The sequence below is a fragment of the Poecilia reticulata genome, linkage group LG4 (genome assembly GCF_000633615.1).
Source record: "Poecilia reticulata strain Guanapo linkage group LG4, Guppy_female_1.0+MT, whole genome shotgun sequence".
Taxonomy (NCBI): domain Eukaryota; kingdom Metazoa; phylum Chordata; class Actinopteri; order Cyprinodontiformes; family Poeciliidae; genus Poecilia; species Poecilia reticulata.
This window is the reverse complement of record NC_024334.1, coordinates 10542444-10561630: the sequence shown is the minus strand read 5'-3', so window position 1 is coordinate 10561630 and position 19187 is coordinate 10542444.

The window sequence follows — 19187 nt, the reverse complement described above, 5'->3', positions numbered from 1 at the left end:
GAAAGAAAACTGAAACAGAATGTCTTATTTGGAACTGTAGCATATCTGGTCTGTTTTGTACTCGGATGGATATCAGCTCTTCCTCAAAGCGACAGCCGTAAGACAGAGACCTGAAACACCATTGCACCGTTCATTAATATTTACTTGCAAAGCGAAGTACTTCGTTTATGAAGCAAGAAAACAGCTCTGTTAGTAAGATTTAGCTGCTGTTTTGGAGCAAAGCAAACTCTCCAGAAACAATAGAAATGTAAAGCTCAAGTTGGAACACAAAACTATTGTGAATCATTTTATACCTAAAGTGTGGAATTTAATATCTGAATAATTCTCGTTTCAGAAAAATGACATGTGCAATGTCTTTTAATAATAAAATCACCCAAGAGAAAGCTTAGCTTTAGCTTTAAACCAATATTAAGATCTTTTCTCCAAAACAGGGAAATTTCTCGTTGTTGAAATTTATTAATTATTTTTAAAGGTCAAATAATGTGTTTTCTTTGTAAAACATGGAATTATAAAAAATAAAATTTGAACTTGGGAAATAAAAATGTATAAGGAAAAAACAAATCATCTAAATTCATAGGTTCCAGGTTTAGGCATATCATTGAAGGGAGAAACATTTTACACATAAATTTTATTTCCTATCTTTAAGTTTAAACTTAATGTTTTTATGCTATTGAGTTTTGCAACACTTTAAATTCAATGTACTTATCCATGTGTGTAAAGTAACAACATTTGAAATGTGATTAAGTTGGCAGAGTAAAAGTATAAAATTCTCATAAGGTTAATTAATTGTACTGTCAGAAATGACAGGAACTCAGAGTCACAAATAAACAGCTGTACACATAAAGTGAACATTTGCTAATTTCTGGACCTTCTCCCAAAATTCAGACTTCTTAGCACATAGTATTGGAACCTCTTGGCTCACTTAATAAGAGTAAAGTATGGGGAGAAACTTGGCAAGTAAATGAAGGCCCCCCTCATACTCGGGCATGTTGTCCGTGGACGGTTGAAACTTTGTACTCATACTTCATACAAGTTACATTGTAATGCTTAGAAAGGGCCAAGATTTAAATTTTCATTAACAAACCCTGCAGGGGGGGGATTTTTTGTAACAAGATTAAGACAGAAAAGCACCTCATGTCCACCGCAGAGTATATATATAGCGAATCTGTGACACTGTAGGCCAGTTTCTCCTCCAAACACCCAGTGGATCTTGTTAAGAGTGCAGGGCATCATGGACTCTCTGAAAATCCAGTCTTTGTAAATGAAAATCTCGGTGGCCCTTACCAGAAAACTGAAAATGGGTCATCACTGGGCCGTTTAACAGGACAATGATCTAAAACATTTGGGTAAATCAACGCAGAAATGGTTCATTGAACACAAAATCAAACTTCCACCATCCCTGTCGGGAGACCTAAATCCTTAAGAGAACTTGTGTGGACAACAGATAAGAAAAGTTCATAGGAGAAGACCAGGGATGCTGCAAGGTCAAGAGAGATTGTGCAAAGAAAATGGTTCAGATCTCTCTCTCTCTCTATGTTCTATAAGTTGCCAGTTTTACCATTTGTGATACTGAGAAAATAAATCGGCACGTTTGTGAATAATGACAATGTCCCCTGCTCTGAGAAACATCCATTTCACAGATATGTGCTTGTTCTGATCAATACCTCCTGCAGTAGTTTTGCAGAGAGTCTAAATCTCAATGTCAGAATGGATGTGCTTTTACTTAAAGTGTAGTGCTTCGGCTTTTGTACAGACCAAACTTTTCCTCTCTGGAGACCCGACAGGGGAATGAAACACAGAACAGGAGGAGAAGGCAAAAGGTAACTGTCGCCCGCCAATAAATCAATACGCTGCTTTATTACTTCAGAGAACAAAAGGCTCTGCACCAAGATCGATTACTGAGCTGAGGAGCCTCCGATATGAAAAAAATATAAATAAATAAAACTCTGCTGGCATTTGGCTGCTCCATCCCCACGACCAGATCAGCATCAATTTATTACTGATGTGATGGTTTCCGCCTGATGTGTTTTTGTATAAGCACAAATCAATCCTGAGTTTATTAGCTGCTATGATGCATTGTAAAATGACATTACTTGTGGTGCTAGATGAATGCCATTCATTAGAAGGGCGGACTGGATCGACTGATGTGCTGAGAATAACAGACAGAGTAAAAGAGGTATTAAAAGCGGAGCATTCGGGTGTTTTGGATGAACATAGCAATGACTGGATATTATAATCTACTCTGTGAACTTTAAGTTTTAATAGTACGTGTAATACAATCAATAGTATACTTTCCACATGCAAGATAAACTACCCTCCCAAGTAAATGAAGCAAAATCTGCTAAATAGAATAACATTTAACTATATTTATGGATATAACTTTTTAAAAAACAAATCGAGTTAAATGTCTGACATTTAATCAAATAGCAGGTTTTAAAAAGTTGAACAATTCCATTTAGTATGCATCATAATTTAAAAGAAAATCAGCTCAAAGTGTAAAAATGCAGTTTTACTGTTAACCGTTAGCTTTCTTTTAATTTATGTGACAACTTGTTGGTTAGCTGGTCAAGTGCAACAACCACTAGATTCAGAGATGTGTAAAAGACGAGCTTTGTCCTTTAAATCATAAAAAAGTAGCCCTCCGGGATTTGTTTTGCTTTCACGGGTATCTGTAATGTATGAGTCAGTTTTCAATTTGGGAAAAAAATCAAGTTCTTAAGGCTCCTTTTAGTGCCTGAGTGAAGACAATCAGCCAGGAACAGGAGGAACCTCCAGTGCCAATCACTGCCCCTTGAGCTGTTGCTGTGGTTACCTCTCAGTGCACAGATGACAGCCATCCCCTGCAAGGAGGACCTTTGGAAGCTGACAACAAGCAATGTTTCTGGATGTTTTGTTGTTAAATATCTGGTTTAAACATTGTATTATAGGCCCATGTTATGTATGATAGAATTGTGTATTTTACAGCCAGTTTACAGGAAACGCTGAACTTACCTGCAAACATTTTTACTGATTAATCAAACATTCCTTTAAAAAGTTAAAATTCCACCATCTCCAGCCAGTTTTGTTTTTCATGTTCCGTTATATTGCATCTTAAAAAAAAAAAAAAAAAAGAATACATTTTCTTTGGAAAATGTAAGAATATGGTGTCCTTGTAAATTATCTCACACAGAGAGGAGAAAACAGCATGAAACAATCAGCATAGAGGATGGCAGAATGAGTCGGACACTGGCTCTACTTTCATTACGGAAATATTCTTTCAAAAGTCCTCCCACAACATGGTGGTAATAAGACTGCTCAGACATCCCTGCAGAACACAAATGTTCCACGCTTCAATGAAAGTGCAGCTCATAAACCACCAAAAGCACACTGTGAGCTCACTTAAGAGTGATACTCCACTCACATTCAAGGACCACTGATTTATGTGGGGTAACAGTTGCTGAATATACACTGTACCTTAAATAGTGCAGAAAAGAAAATAACTGACGTGTAAAAATGTTTTCACTAAACTAGTACTAAATTTGTGTTGGTGCTCGTTTCAGCTCCAGTTTTTTGTTTTGTGTGCGTTTCTACCATAACATGTACGTGATACAGGCTCTGTGTTAGTACCAACTAGGAGCTTCACCAGGGGAAATGATTGTTTTGACAAGGACCAAGAGGCTGGCCTATGGAAATCAAAAACTGAGCTAAAGTCATATTTAACACTCAGGAGTTGCTTTGTGTTTTGCCAAACACCAAATAGAAAATCACAAAACTTTAATCAAGTAAACTGATGTCTTAGCAGAGGAATAACAAAACAATTGTTGTCTCCGTCTTCTCTATGTCTCTATTGTTGGATATTGGTTTTGTAAAAATAAATAAATGAAACACGTACAAAGTGGGTATAGTACCAGCTCACTTAAATCTTTTCCACAGTCAACATGAACATGTGGGCCTCAAAGTGTCTTAGGTTTGGCTTGGGTACTTGGGGTTGCCATGTCATACTACTTGTATTGTACCCACCCAGGTTGATTAAATATAAGTTGTCAAACTTTTTAAAATAAGCATTGCTATTCAAGCTGTGTGACATTGTCCTGCATTGACATAGTTCTACATAAAACCAATATTGTCCATTAACATATAAACAACACTACGCTGTATACAAACTCAGCTCTTACACAATTTTTTTTTACATTCTCCATCTACGTATAAGCATGTAAAAAATGCAGACATTTTACTTATACATACTTAAGTATATAAACATGTAGATGGAATTATTCTTTTCAGCATATTATCCTAGGATATTAAAAATTGATTGTGAAGATTTAAAAGACGGATTGAAAAACCGTTTACCTTTGTTAATGATGGTCAATTCTTGGACTTCAAAATACCCTTCAGGTCAGCAGCCACACATTTACAGATTAGTTGAAAGACAAATGACAGTACACGCAGGAATCTTAACCGTAATGGGATAATTGGATATGAAACTGCCATTTTACCTGGTGAGTGACTGGAAGGCGAGGGAGTGCAGCCGGCGTGGGGGGTAATAGTGAAAAGAAAACAACCAGCAAAAAAAGAAAAAAGCAACCTAATCAGCTGTCCCCATCGAGAGCCATTTTATGCTGCAACATCAATTACTAAAGAATTGCTTTAGGGAGACTGTGGCCAGGCTTTCCATTGCTTCCCTTATTAGTCTCTCCTTTGCTGTGACATGTACTCATCAGAGGATTCAGGCACAGCCACAAGACAAGGTCATTTATGAATTATTGGGATTGTGTCAGATTTTAGCAAATATACAGCTTCACAGTCAATGTCTGGATCTGTGTATGTTGACAATAGAGTGGACTGTAAAATCAGCATTATTTGTTCTCTGGACAAAAGAGGCCTAAGGCATATCGCAGTCGTCACTCCGAAAGGATTTTTCTAAAGTATTTTTTTTACCTTGAGGGTTTTTAAAGTGGCTGATTGTAAAGGTTGCCTCTATTAATATCTCTTCAAATAATTTTATTAGGGTTTAGATCTCTAGATATAAAAAGAAAACAATACTTATTACTTAGCCACATGACTTATGCTATGGTGTGTTTGTGTGCGGCCTATAGGGAGCAAAGGCTTCACACAGTCCAACTTTTACTCAATAGCTGAACAAAAGGTTAATCCAAATCTGTTTTGTGGAAATCTACTTCAGCCTCAAGTTAATAACAGCACCTATAAAATCCTCTGGAGTGTTTGAATACTCAACAGTGTTGTCTGTATTTTCATGCTTAGCAAAAATTAGAATTTCTTCTGCTACCCACCTCATTTATCATACATACATTTTCATGCTCATTTGAGGATTTAGCAATTTGGACATGAATGCAGAGCACACTTAAAGTCTACATCAGGTTTCACATTGTGCTTGTAAGACTGCCAGTGTTGTCTTGCAGCGTAGCAGAGAAAATGAAGCTGTGTCAGAGATTTATGCTTGCTCAAAATAAGGTTCAAGATTTAATAGCATGCCAAAGGCTTCAAGTTATGCCGTTTCAGTAGCCTAAATATTACAGGAGATGTAAGCAGAAAATAAAATTGTATGCTTATTCAGTTGACAAGATGGACGCTAATGGGAAAAAGAGGAAAACAAATTTTTAGCCTCTGGAATAGAACATATTTTCAGCGAGCAGCGATTCCTAAAGAAGGTTATTTTTTCTTAAAACAATGCCACTGGATGAATCTAAACTGAGTGCAAATTATTGCTCATTGCGTAACACTGAAAAGTCTTTCAAGAGATTATATCTAACCACCATGAAAGGTGATTTAAACAGTCTGTTGCTGTTGATCTCTCTTGCGTAACTGCATACAGGAGTGAGGGTTCTGTGGATGGAAAGTATTTCTTATCTACAGTGACGGGAGTCTATCACCAGCATGACGTTATGAAATTATTTTAAAATTTAGAGGCACAGCATAAGAAACCCAACAGTTCAAAGCCATATCAGTGCTAGTGGTCTCCACAGTCAAGTTTTGGAATTTTGGGAGATTTTAGCAGAAAATTAGGAAAGTGTGTCTTCACTTTCCTAATGTGAGATGGCAAGATGTACTGATCTGCTTTGTGCTTTGGATTAGCTAGAAGAACTCTCCTGTACATGGCCAATAACATTTTTAACATCCTTTTTGCTTGTGTAGTTCTGTGCAAAAATTGGCTCTTCACAGCATGACAAACTTATATGTGTCAGACAGCATCTCTGTCATCACTAATATGAAATAGTTGGAGTAGTCTCATCCAGCTTTTTCATCACCACTTTCTCGGACACCAAGCAGATATATTCCAAATACTGCCTGGACAGATAAATATCCTGATATTCTACAGATGCAATTAGATGTTTACATACACTGTAAGAAAAAAGATGATAGAGGCCAGGTGGAGACAAAAGAATGGATGCATTTCAACTCAGAACCCCAACCATACTGCTTCCTTCTGTGACATCATGGTAAAAATAAATCAGCCAATATGTCAAGAAGGAAACTGGAGACCTCCAGAGATCTACAAATGTTTTGACATATCACAATGGTTTGACATATTGTGGATCATCAAATTAATTATCTAACAGTTTCAAGTTTGTAATGAATGATGCATTTTCTTCACACTCCAGGATTACTTGAGTAGTACCACAGGATTCTGTATTTGGACCTCTTCTTTTTGGATATGAAAAAAAATATAAATATTTTCTTAAGGCAATTAACAAAACTAGTGAATTAGATCAAAACTATCAAGTCAGTGAACCACCTGAATTCCAGAAAATTAAATAGAAATGTTTTTGAAGTTTGAATAATGAAAGTGTGGTGTTTGATGAGCAGGATCAGTTGTAATGCAAGGGTGACTGATTTAATTTTTTTTTTTTTTTTTATGTGAATTGATGCTATAAAAGTAAACTGAATTGAATTAAACTGATACCTGAAGGGGTCTCTTTCAGTTGCAAACTGCCTGGAATGCTGGTGGGAATGTACTGTCCCAGGAGGAGGCACAATCTGTGCTTTTTTTTGTGTGTGTCTAAGGTTTGTATGTTCCAGAAAAGACGTTTTATTCCTGTGAGAAATCAAGGCTGAACACCGCAAAACTGTTAAAAACAAAATTAAGAATTCCTGTGACAGCGAGACAGTCAGAAACAAAGACAGTACTTATGTAAATAAAGGATGGAATATGGCTAGTTCAATCACTTCAAAACACAAAAAGACTTCTTAAAAAGGAATGATTGAAGATTTGGAAAGTCCATCCCGAGAGACTACTTGTAGGCTTTTATCAATAAAGCTTCCATTACAGACACACACAACATATCAAACCTTGACCAGCCTTAAGTGTTAAGAAATGATCATTAAGAGCCTCAATGCTACTCCAAACGTTGCAGAGGATGCTTGTACTCACAACCTTATGGTGATGTATGTCGGTAATCAGCAGAAGATGTTGACTGAACGACTCGGATAATTAAGGTTGAACCAGCAAACATAATCAAAGTCCAATCAGGCTGCATTGTGGCAAACCACTTTGCCTGAAGAACCCCATGTTAATTTATGTCCCAATAAAGTGTTTGGCAAGGGGAGCAGAAGTTGTTTGCATTTGATCTGAGCAAAAATAAATGTTTGTAGATTATGATAGAAACCTAGTCACAACTGGCAGCAAAGATTTACACAGCACTTATGTAAAGGTTTTGAATTGTTATAAATTCCATATAAAAGAAGATGGTAAAAACGAGGTTTTCTATTCAACCTCTGTGTTTTGATGACTTTTGTTTTTTACCATCATTTAGCATCCTGCCTCAGGCAGAGGAGAAAATGCAGTTTAATGCACTTTAATAGCTGGGATTTAGTCAATCAATTTGACCTCTAACCTTCATATCTTCTCTTTTACTTTCAACAAAAACAGCTGTTTTTATTTGGTTTTGCAAACATTTTTACAAATGATCATTGTCTTTGCAGACTAAATTAAATGTTTGACTAATGTCATTAATTTAGATTAATTTTACTTGTGCTTAACCCTCCCATGGTCTTAACACGCTCATGAAAAGGGCAGCAGATGTCACGGTAGGACAAAGGTGAGTGTGGAGGGTGTCCTGACAGACTGTCAGTTGCAGAAACCACACACACACACGCAAAAAAAAAAAAAAAAAAAAAAAAAAAACTTGTAAAAGGTCATGCAGGGTCAGTGAGGTCCCACTGGACTGTGCAAGGGGTGAAAAACTTGTGGGGTCCCAATGGTCCTGTTAAAACTGCAAGCAGGCTAAAGGGAAATAAAATGTTGAGATATATAAACTTTTGCTGAACTGAAAAACCCCTTAACCCTTGTGCGTGTGAGAACTGAGGCAAACATAGAGGTCTATGGAAAATGATACAGGTTATATGTGTGTGGGGTCATTTGGACCCCATTTTGACATACAAGGGTTAAGTGACTGCTGCCACCTAGGTGCCACAGGCCCTTCCTCCTAGAAGCTGAAAGGTGTTTTAACCACCGTCTAGAGTGAGGAGTGAGGTAAGCTACAAATTAAACCCCACAGGAGGATCATTCCGTTTTTAGAACAGAAAGCAGTCAATGTCAGACTCCCACTGTGATTTACATTGCCAGTCAAATAGGATAGCCTGAGACATCTTCTATTGTGATTTGCTAGGTCTGAACTGTCACTGGATCAAATGTTTTCCACTTCAAGTGGCTTCATACGAAGCAATACAAGGAGCAGTTTGATCCCACAGTACATAAATGGCACCATGGCAACTTAATTTTGTTTTGTTTTTCAAATATATTTCTACATATGTTTACAAGTAAATTAAATCTAATCAAATAAAACATATGGAAGAAATACATTATAATTGCGACAACTTGCTTGTACTCGTGTATGGAGGAATGAAATAATTGAGGATTGAAGGCATTATGTTATTTGTGCCTGGCTTTTTTTAATTAAATAAAATCACTTCATTCTTTCTGTATGAATCTTTTTAAAAATGTATCAGTTTAAGTGGTGTATACAGTGCATCCCCATTGGTAACATCCTATATTAACAGGTTGCTTGTTTAATTTTTGGGGACAGTATACAAATGTGTTAGAAAAAAAAATCTAATCAATGTTGGCATTTAAAGAAGAAACAAAGGTCTGTTGGATAGCATCACCTAACCTGTACATTTACAACTTCACACAAACTATAAGATTTTAAAATGAAAACGTTAATGGGAACATATAAATATGTGGATTTCTCCAAATATTTATTTTTATTTTAGTAGATCTGTTGTGTAATAGATGTGGGCAATGCACTAAAATAATGATGAGGCAGAGAAGCCTAGTTTTTAATGAAGGAATTTTATCATTGTCATCAGTGTATTAATAAACAAGGGTTAAAAGCTGTAAAACTGCTTTAGCAGGAGAGATATATTATTGATTGAAGGGGTAGATTAGAAATTAATGACTCATGTGGTCCACATTGAATAATCAATTTCAATTAATATCAATTTCACAGTGCAGCTGCTCTGCAACAGTTCCCAATATCAGCTTTGGTGGCATTAATTTTTCAACTTCTTGGAGAGAAAATGCATATATATTGAAGGGGTGCAAGCAAACTAGTCCAGGGTACAAAAAAAACCATGATCGCTGTTGCTCTCCTACTACAGGTGGTCAATCTCAGTCTAACTTCACTGCCTTTTTAGTCAACACAAACTGGTTCTCCACTTTTTTCACCTTCCAGGCAAAGCAAAGTGCAAAAATTTGGAGAGAGGAAGAGAGATGTTTTCCCACTTGGCCCTGAAAAGCATCCATCACGTAAGTCTGATTTAAAATGACATTGATGAGGTGCTTTAATGTGTGTGTCTGTGTGCATCTGTGCATGCAACTACATGTGGTGGAGAGGGAAGCATCTCCCCTGAGGGGTGCAAGTGATATTTTAAATCCAAATTGCTTGGATCGGGTGATTGCTCCACGCAAACAGAATAGTGACATCTCAATAGGAATGCCCTTATCAGAAAAATAATAAGGCTAGTTTCATGACCAAAACTAGATATGCAGACTGTCAAATGAGAGGAAAAAAGGTCCAAAACAATTGAACCAAAGACGATGCTTATTAGAGAAGTTCAATTTGCATAAATTGTGTGTCAGACATATTGGCTAAAATGTCAAAAACTAAATGAAAAAAAAGCTTTTCTAATGCCACTGCTAAAATTGCTTCTTGATCAGTGTGAATGAATTTGACAAAGCAGTGACATTATGGCTGTCTGGTGGAAATAAATTGTTGCCGAGACATATATCAAACATAGCAGCAATCTGCCGACCAAACCAAACTAAAACTTGGCTACAGACATTCAAAATTATTTCTCAGATTATGGTTACATCTTTATATGGAACTTCTGATAAAAGGCATATTTAATTATTTTTATGACTTTTCTTATTCACTTCTGTTCAGGCTTGCGGCTCATGATGGGAATCATTACCACATAAAATAAAAAAAATAAAAACAGCCAAACTGTGTTAAGGATGACATTTATGGAACATCAAATCATCAATGCGATATATAAAAAAAATTATGTCTTCTATAATTTCTTGGCTTCCCACACTTGAAAAGGAGGACTTGAAGAGACTTCAGGTTTTCACTCAATCTTTTGTTTTATTTTCACCAGTGAGTTTGAATCAACGAACAGGTGAAAAACCTACAAAAACACATACAAAACATTTTTAACATACATTTTAAATATTTTGTTTAAAGTTAATTAATCTTAATGACCAATTTCATTTTTAACCTTAGACATACATTTCTTTCCCAATTTTAACCATTAATTCAAGTACTAAATTATTGAATTTTGTGTTTGGTTGAATCAAACAAATCCAAACATTTTAGAATTTTTTTCTCTTTTCCTCAGGACATTAGTTATTACATGAAATATCTTAAATATCCATTTAATAGACCCAAGTTGTAAAAAAARAACTAGCAGTGAAAACTGTTAATTAAATTCTGAATTTTTTTTTTATCAAATGCAAAACCAAAATCAAATAATATTTCAACTGAGTCCAGTGATTGGCTTACCGGTAGTTCTTCTTTAATCTAAATCCTTTCCCCATGAAATGCTGCTTTGGAGGCTGTGTTTGTCTTCCTCAGCTCTGTTGCAAAACTAGCCAAATGTTTGGTGGACTCCTTATATTACCTGAGTTGAGGGTGCTGCTGATTGGACCAGATTYCKTTCACCTGCTGAGAAGGCCTGCAGCGTGGCACACTAATGTCTGTGTTCATGCACCCAGATCTGAACCCAAGAGCAGATCTGCACAACAAATAATACACTTCCTCATAGAGTGAAAAATTAGAGGTTGGTTTGTCTGGTAGTGAGATGGATAAAGACAGTAGATATGGCATCTGACAGCAGTAGCTTAGAAACCAAACAAGGTTTAAAAGCAGTCTGTGCTTAGCCTAATCTACCCACAGCGATGAATGACAACTTMTGTCAAGGACATAAAAATCTGAAAGGTTTAATAGAATTTAGGTTGACAATGTTTCCGGTTCTGACAGAATTGTAAAACAAATAATGGCTTTTTTTCACCTRCAAACGTTCTGAGCCTGAACATTTGTATTGTGTTTCTGGTTCTTACAACAATATCCACATACAACAGCAATTGATGACAAAGCTGCTTTTTTTTTTTGCTTTTTTTTTGAGGGTTAAATTTTATTTCAAAAAATGATCCTTTGCAATGTGATGCAGTTGAAAGACTTTCCTATTTGCAACTCCTGAATATCATTTCAGTAAGTCCCTTTCAAAAGCACACCAGTAGAAGACTTCTAATGGATCARCTCCATCTCAGACACATTCAAATCATGCAGCAAATCGCGGGTAGAATTTTTCTGAGAATCAAGCCGGAGGGCCTGTATTGTCAACACTTCTATGACAAATGATGTTTTCAGCCTATGCTTGAGAATATAAGTACTCTGCGTGTGTATGGCAGAGTGGTTCCAWCTAAATAGGGCTGTTATGATTGTCATAATCATCATTAAGTTTGCATGTGTTGTTTTCAAAAAGCAAATGTGGCAGTTAGTGAAGCTGATCATTTATGCAGGAACTGCCACCTTTTAGAACTTACAAGCATTAATTAGACATCCATTATGAACCCAAATCCATCAGAATGTGGACATTATGTCGAGTGGCACCTCATAATTTAGGGCCTACGTTGTATTTTACATGCAAGGGTTGTTACAATTTCTTATGCTTTGTATAAAAAAAAGAGTAGAATAGCCATCTGTTACCAGTGGTTCACGATGCAGTCGGAATATTGATAAGGACTCTGGTGTTTCTTGTTACATGTGCCAGTTTGGTTATCTATCAGATAAGTCTGGGCAGCAGGATATCAAGCAACGTACATCAATCCTATCAATCAGTTCCACGTGCAAAAGTAGCATTTCCACTTTCTCGACGCACTAAATGGATCAGTTTAAAAATTATAGAATCATTATTTTTATAACAGTAAAGTACAAGACTATTTCTGCTCTTACAAGCTGAAATTTTTCTTCACATTTGGTTGGAATACTGTTGATAACCAAGTGTCAGTGACTGAAATATTGAAGTCAAGATATGTGCTCTGACATTAACATCTGTGGAGAGACTAGGTCGTTTTCATTCCTCTTCTCATTTCGAGATTATTATGAGCTCTTCCCCTCAGTTATGAGATGTACACGTCAACCAGAAAAAGAGTATTTAAGCATGTGAAAATGGAAAACATTTCTAGGAAGGCTTGAAATTTGTCCAGATTATCTTATTTTAAGCATCAATTTTATAAGTGTTGATCTATATAAAACCTTTTTATGTAGTTTAGTTTATTCAGCACGTGTGTATCGTACGGTGGAAGGGGGGTAACATGGACATGTCCCCCAAATGTCCTGTATCGGTGCGCTGTGTTCCTGCTTTATCTGTTGTTTTTCTGAACTGGTTTTAAATATATCATGAACGTAAACATGCCAGGTTTACGTGGCAATGTCTGTTAAAATCATGACAGTGTCTGAGAAAGACGACTTTGTAATGCGGGAGTGTAACGAAGACATCAACCAAACTGTAACCTGGTAATCAATGGGAAAATCTGACTGCAGTAGCCACTGTTCAACCCAACAGGGGCAGCACTAAGACAGTTCTAGGCAAAATATTGTAGAATTAAACAAATTTGCACAAAAATGTCATGTTTTGCACAGACACATACAGAAAGCACTTTAAGCAATTTAAACAGTTTATCTGCAAAAAAGTTGATTTGGAATTAAATAATATTTAAAAAGTTACTTATTTTTGTTTGGGATCAATTTGTGCTCATAATTTCCACTTTTCTGTTGACTCTAATGGTTACTTCACTACACTAAATGCATTCATTAGAAATTCATAAAAAAAAATAAAAAAACTCAACTGTTAATGTTGATGTGTATCATAAAACATATTTTTAACCTAGCTCAGTTCCAGTGTTCTTACATTCATGTCAACACATCTAAGGAGTATTGATTGCTTTTGAAATTACTAACCCAGTTTAAGCCTGTTTAAACTTAATTGCTCCCCAGTGTGTTGTGAGAAACCGTGACAGTTTGCATGATTATGTACTCTATATTCACATTTCCACCCACACAGCCAAGTGTAAACGAATATTTCTGTGGGTGCTGCCAGGAAGAATTGTGGAGGCTGAGTAATGTGAAAGCTATCCATCATTTTTTGATCACTATGTTTTTGAGCTCAGTGTAATTCGATGATAAACTGCCACATAAGTGGTTGTTAAGTGAACGAGCATTGCATTGTTTCTCTTTTCTTTCCTTATATGAGCAATATAATTTAATGTTTACAGTAATCACCTGTCAACAAGGTGACTGTTGAGTCAGCTACCCCGTTATTTATGTGCATCTCACACGTTTGGAGCCAATTCCTTCTTTGATGGGCAGAAACATTTGCAGTTTGGTTCTGAAGAACGGTGCAGATACTGAATATGAGATCCCTTGACTGGTGTAACAGAACCAAATTATGCATAAGCTGTGTGAGAGAGTGTGAAATGTGAAGCCGATCCTATGATTACACTTGGGTAATGTGACAATCATTAAATATTTAAAAAAAACAGTGTCATATCTTTGAATAACTAAACTCATGTGAACATTCTCAACTTAGAATTATGAAAACATTCAATGTAAATCTTGATACTTGGATCATAGTTGCATTGAACAATCACTCATTTAAAAAGAAAAAAGTATATATATATATATATGTTACAAAACCCCAGAGATCAAGGTGACTTACAACAGTTTTTATACTTTAACATTCACTTTGAAAGAAAACTGAAACAGAATGTCTTATTTGGAACTGTAGCATATCTGGTCTGTTTTGTACTCGGATGGATATCAGCTCTTCCTCAAAGCGACAGCCGTAAGACAGAGACCTGAAACACCATTGCACCGTTCATTAATATTTACTTGCAAAGCGAAGTACTTCGTTTATGAAGCAAGAAAACAGCTCTGTTAGTAAGATTTAGCTGCTGTTTTGGAGCAAAGCAAACTCTCCAGAAACAATAGAAATGTAAAGCTCAAGTTGGAACACAAAACTATTGTGAATCATTTTATACCTAAAGTGTGGAATTTAATATCTGAATAATTCTCGTTTCAGAAAAATGACATGTGCAATGTCTTTTAATAATAAAATCACCCAAGAGAAAGCTTAGCTTTAGCTTTAAACCAATATTAAGATCTTTTCTCCAAAACAGGGAAATTTCTCGTTGTTGAAATTTATTAATTATTTTTAAAGGTCAAATAATGTGTTTTCTTTGTAAAACATGGAATTATAAAAAATAAAATTTGAACTTGGGAAATAAAAATGTATAAGGAAAAAACAAATCATCTAAATTCATAGGTTCCAGGTTTAGGCATATCATTGAAGGGAGAAACATTTTACACATAAATTTTATTTCCTATCTTTAAGTTTAAACTTAATGTTTTTATGCTATTGAGTTTTGCAACACTTTAAATTCAATGTACTTATCCATGTGTGTAAAGTAACAACATTTGAAATGTGATTAAGTTGGCAGAGTAAAAGTATAAAATTCTCATAAGGTTAATTAATTGTACTGTCAGAAATGACAGGAACTCAGAGTCACAAATAAACAGCTGTACACATAAAGTGAACATTTGCTAATTTCTGGACCTTCTCCCAAAATTCAGACTTCTTAGCACATAGTATTGGAACCTCTTGGCTCACTTAATAAGAGTAAAGTATGGGGAGAAACTTGGCAAGTAAATGAAGGCCCCCCTCATACTCGGGCATGTTGTCCGTGGACGGTTGAAACTTTGTACTCATACTTCATACAAGTTACATTGTAATGCTTAGAAAGGGCCAAGATTTAAATTTTCATTAACAAACCCTGCAGGGGGGGGATTTTTTGTAACAAGATTAAGACAGAAAAGCACCTCATGTCCACCGCAGAGTATATATATAGCGAATCTGTGACACTGTAGGCCAGTTTCTCCTCCAAACACCCAGTGGATCTTGTTAAGAGTGCAGGGCATCATGGACTCTCTGAAAATCCAGTCTTTGTAAATGAAAATCTCGGTGGCCCTTACCAGAAAACTGAAAATGGGTCATCACTGGGCCGTTTAACAGGACAATGATCTAAAACATTTGGGTAAATCAACGCAGAAATGGTTCATTGAACACAAAATCAAACTTCCACCATCCCTGTCGGGAGACCTAAATCCTTAAGAGAACTTGTGTGGACAACAGATAAGAAAAGTTCATAGGAGAAGACCAGGGATGCTGCAAGGTCAAGAGAGATTGTGCAAAGAAAATGGTTCAGATCTCTCTCTCTCTCTATGTTCTATAAGTTGCCAGTTTTACCATTTGTGATACTGAGAAAATAAATCGGCACGTTTGTGAATAATGACAATGTCCCCTGCTCTGAGAAACATCCATTTCACAGATATGTGCTTGTTCTGATCAATACCTCCTGCAGTAGTTTTGCAGAGAGTCTAAATCTCAATGTCAGAATGGATGTGCTTTTACTTAAAGTGTAGTGCTTCGGCTTTTGTACAGACCAAACTTTTCCTCTCTGGAGACCCGACAGGGGAATGAAACACAGAACAGGAGGAGAAGGCAAAAGGTAACTGTCGCCCGCCAATAAATCAATACGCTGCTTTATTACTTCAGAGAACAAAAGGCTCTGCACCAAGATCGATTACTGAGCTGAGGAGCCTCCGATATGAAAAAAATATAAATAAATAAAACTCTGCTGGCATTTGGCTGCTCCATCCCCACGACCAGATCAGCATCAATTTATTACTGATGTGATGGTTTCCGCCTGATGTGTTTTTGTATAAGCACAAATCAATCCTGAGTTTATTAGCTGCTATGATGCATTGTAAAATGACATTACTTGTGGTGCTAGATGAATGCCATTCATTAGAAGGGCGGACTGGATCGACTGATGTGCTGAGAATAACAGACAGAGTAAAAGAGGTATTAAAAGCGGAGCATTCGGGTGTTTTGGATGAACATAGCAATGACTGGATATTATAATCTACTCTGTGAACTTTAAGTTTTAATAGTACGTGTAATACAATCAATAGTATACTTTCCACATGCAAGATAAACTACCCTCCCAAGTAAATGAAGCAAAATCTGCTAAATAGAATAACATTTAACTATATTTATGGATATAACTTTTTAAAAAACAAATCGAGTTAAATGTCTGACATTTAATCAAATAGCAGGTTTTAAAAAGTTGAACAATTCCATTTAGTATGCATCATAATTTAAAAGAAAATCAGCTCAAAGTGTAAAAATGCAGTTTTACTGTTAACCGTTAGCTTTCTTTTAATTTATGTGACAACTTGTTGGTTAGCTGGTCAAGTGCAACAACCACTAGATTCAGAGATGTGTAAAAGACGAGCTTTGTCCTTTAAATCATAAAAAAGTAGCCCTCCGGGATTTGTTTTGCTTTCACGGGTATCTGTAATGTATGAGTCAGTTTTCAATTTGGGAAAAAAATCAAGTTCTTAAGGCTCCTTTTAGTGCCTGAGTGAAGACAATCAGCCAGGAACAGGAGGAACCTCCAGTGCCAATCACTGCCCCTTGAGCTGTTGCTGTGGTTACCTCTCAGTGCACAGATGACAGCCATCCCCTGCAAGGAGGACCTTTGGAAGCTGACAACAAGCAATGTTTCTGGATGTTTTGTTGTTAAATATCTGGTTTAAACATTGTATTATAGGCCCATGTTATGTATGATAGAATTGTGTATTTTACAGCCAGTTTACAGGAAACGCTGAACTTACCTGCAAACATTTTTACTGATTAATCAAACATTCCTTTAAAAAGTTAAAATTCCACCATCTCCAGCCAGTTTTGTTTTTCATGTTCCGTTATATTGCATCTTAAAAAAAAAAAAAAAANAATATTTTGTGTATATATACATATACACAAAAGTTTGATAAATATTTATTTATTTATCAAACTTAAATAGTACAATTATTTAGTGTGAAAAAACGAGTTAATAACCAGAATGCCTGCATTCTTCACCATTTTTATCTTCTGCTAAATATGATGTAACCTTTCTTTCAAATGTTTTAGCCAACAAAGCAAAAGTGGAAAATGATTACACTTACAGGGAATGGAAGATGTCCATCATGCTGGGCTGTTTACAACATCCAATGCTGCAAACAGTACGATCTTTACATAATCCATTAGTGTTAGAATAATGACACTTGCAGGGTTAAAAAAAACAAAAAACATTTTCTTTTCATTTTTGTTTTATCACTTATTGTGCATACAGGTCAGACTACAATTAAATTTGAAGTATTTGCATCATTATAGGGTTTAATATGAAGGAGTGGAACAACTGAAAGCTTTAGAAACCCTTGCTATAACAACCCCTGCATTAAAGAACTGTATGTGCCCTTTAGGAGATTTCTCATGCTATTAAGTACGAATCATAAACCAGAGAATCAATAAGAAAAGAAAACGATGGAAGTGATATAACGAGAATTGTATATGCACCACCTTGAACTCTGTGCTCTTTAGTTGGCTATTAGAGGGTGAAATGCTCAGCCATCAAAGTTATTCTAAACTTGTTAATTGCAGAATTTGATGAAACCTGCATTTAAGCGTTGCACCTGCTCATGCACACATCCATGTCATATAGAGGTTGAGCTGATGTTCCCATGGAAGCATCCAGTCTGGCTGCATTTTCTGAGTCATTAACGATGCGCTTCTTCAGAGTAGGTCACTGGTTTCTGACGGTGGGAGCAACCGGAAACACAGTGAACTGAGGTACTCTCAGTCACAAATAACGACATAATGAAGGATATTACTTTTCTTTTCAATTTCTGTCGTTTTTCTCCAAAAAGTTATAGATTTCCTTCCCTTTCCAATTTACCCGAGATGCAAAAATCTGAAACAAGGAATTTGAAGTAACTATTTTCATTTTAATTAGACTAACAATAAAATGTGTAATATAAACTGATTTATTTTTGAGAGTACCTTTGACATATGGATAAAAAAAGGTTTTTTAATGAAAATGAAATGTTACATACATCATTGCTCAATTATGACAAGTGTGTAATTATGCACACAGTTTATCGAACAGTAACATTTGCTTCGTGTTATTAATGATAGCCTGCCAACATTGTTTTTTTGTTTTTTTTTTTGTTTCCATTTACACACCAAGTCTGTTTGGTCAGAGACACAAGATATATTTTTCCCCCTAACACTAGAGAAAGAATATTTTAGGTTCAAAGGTAAGTATTAGAAGATGCATCAAATTTATGTAAAAGAAATAGTAATTTTAGAGTGGGTTTTAATTTTTCAGCACTCACTGTGGCATCTGGTTAAAATTCTAACTTACTGTGATCCATACTTATCTTGTTAGAGCTTAGAGTTGTTAACACTTTGTGTGAGGATGTCCCACAACCAAAGCCTCTTAGTGACTCTTGGCCATGTGTTCTGATTTTGGGATCATTAAGCTGGTTTATTAGCACTTTTTTCGTCATGACAGCACTCCACCATGCTGAAATGTCTGCAGATAATGTATGAATGTTTGAAGATGTTACCCAATGTTCTTGAGCAGAATTGTAAGTCTGCTCTCAAGGATAAGAAGCAGCCCCTCATGTACCTCAGAATGCCCCTTAGCTGGTTTGATACAGGACTTGTGTTGTGTCTCACCTTCAAGACATGATTTAATAGAAGTTTCAAACAGTAGCAGGGATAGTCATTGGAAAAAGAAAAAA